The following is a 1,834-nucleotide window of genomic DNA, read 5'->3' on the forward strand; positions in this document are numbered from 1 at the left end:
TCAGACCACAAGATATCAAGTGACAGCAAAGATGCTCACATGCACCAGCTAGACCTATGTTAAAGGCACATAGCCAGTACAATTACCCTTCTTCTCCCCAACCTCTCCACCTCAAGTCCAGTGTTTGTTCCAATGTCCATTTTGTTTTTCCTCAACAACCATTTTTGGCTGGAGACATTTCAATTTATTTGACATGCTGCAATGACTTTTAAACTCAAACTGCCCAATACCACCATTCTTAGAAGGCTCTATTCTCAAAATTACTCTGCTATTTCCTGTCTTTTCCATGTGACTGTGAATCTCCACATATCAGTAGAAATGAGGACCAACATGTAATCGCCCCATCCACTCCTAAAGCTGAAGCCAGGCTCTAGGTCAATCCCCAATGTAGAGTGTGGGACCAGAAGAAGCTTCAGGGATTTGTCCCCAAACAAAAGATGTATGCACAGAGATAACTCTGTGATCCCATGACCCAAAAATGAAATTGCTTGCACTTTTTAACTGGAAGTATCATGGAAGATAGATAGAAAAGAAAGAAAAAAACTAAGGGAGAGAAATTCTAACTCATGGGAAATTTCAATTCACCTGTTCCAGTTATGGAAATTAAATAAACATCACTAGCATTTGTCTAAACAGCTTACTATATTTGTCTAATTACTACGTAGCATAGAAATTAGCACCCTCATGAAAAAAAATGGTTCAAACCAGCTTCCATATCCTCAACAGGAACATTCAATCCTGGTCCTTCCTGCCCAGCCATTTCTGCCAGTTGAGTGAGTAGCACACTTACCCAACTCAAACTTGGACTGAGTATACTGCCGGATTCCCATCACTCACACATGGGAATGGGAAAGGAGCTGGAAGAAGTAAGAAGCACAGAGGAATAGGTAAGATCCTAATGCCCCAGTTAGCAGTGATACAAGGGACTACAATCCCAGACCTAATCCAAAATGCAAAAAGTCAAAGCTCATAGGTAAAAAATAAAATACAATTATAAAACACACAGGTATTTTATCCAAATATTAATATTTGGATGTGTTAAATCCAAAGAGATAAAAGTCTTTGGTTTCTTGCATCTTAGAGTAATCTATAAGCAGAGTTAATTAGATGTAATACAAGTAATTGTTGTGCTCACTTCAGTAGCACATACACTAAAATTGGAATGATACAGAAAAGATTATCATGGTCCCTCTGTGAGGATGTCATGCAAATTTGTGAAGTGTGCCATATTTTAAAAAAATGACTTGTGTACACAAGTTTCAGAATCTTGGATGTGTTGAGGCTTTGCACTTTGAGATGCTTCTATTTTCAGAATTCATTACATTTCAGCTGCAAGAATTATTTATGCCAGTTTAAAAGCCTGACAGGCTGCAAAGGAACACTAAAGAGAAAGGCAAAGAAATGTCAAGAGTTTGATCGTGTGTCTTTGTCTATTTGGATGCAGGTGAAAACTGTGGAGCGAGCAGATAGTGTGGGTGCTACACAGGCTATAATTAGCAAGTGCCAAGTGAGCAGAGAGAATGAAAACTCATTAATTGGAAATGTGTCGGTTAGACATGTTAGCTATGTGGAAGTTGCCCCAATTTCTCAGATATGTTAAAAAGTATGATAATCTTGAAGTTGTATGAACTTGACATTGAAGCTTCTATGTTGGGCTTGAAACCTATTTGCCATTCTGCTCTATAAATTAAATGCAGAAAGTGGCAGTGCCAGGCCACAGTAGAGCAGGATAGGGGAAGGACTGTGGTGAGTCAGGGTGGCAGTGTCACAACTTATCTTGTGCTGCAGATTCTTCCCATGCACTTGACCAAACAATCAGCAACTTCATAAATTA

At 39.0% G+C, this 1,834-nt stretch overlaps 1 non-coding gene across 1 annotated transcript; it reads left to right on the forward strand.

Annotated features, from left to right (window-relative positions):
- Nucleotides 1-1,127: 1,127 nt before the first annotated feature.
- Nucleotides 1,128-1,234, forward strand: LOC141417654 (U6 spliceosomal RNA). Its single transcript, XR_012442304.1, has one exon. It is a non-coding gene; the product is annotated as a U6 spliceosomal RNA (small nuclear RNA).
- The last annotated feature ends 600 nt before the right edge of the window (nt 1,235-1,834 follow it).

The sequence above is a fragment of the Castor canadensis genome, chromosome 15, assembly GCF_047511655.1.
Source record: "Castor canadensis chromosome 15, mCasCan1.hap1v2, whole genome shotgun sequence".
Classification (NCBI taxonomy): domain Eukaryota; kingdom Metazoa; phylum Chordata; class Mammalia; order Rodentia; family Castoridae; genus Castor; species Castor canadensis.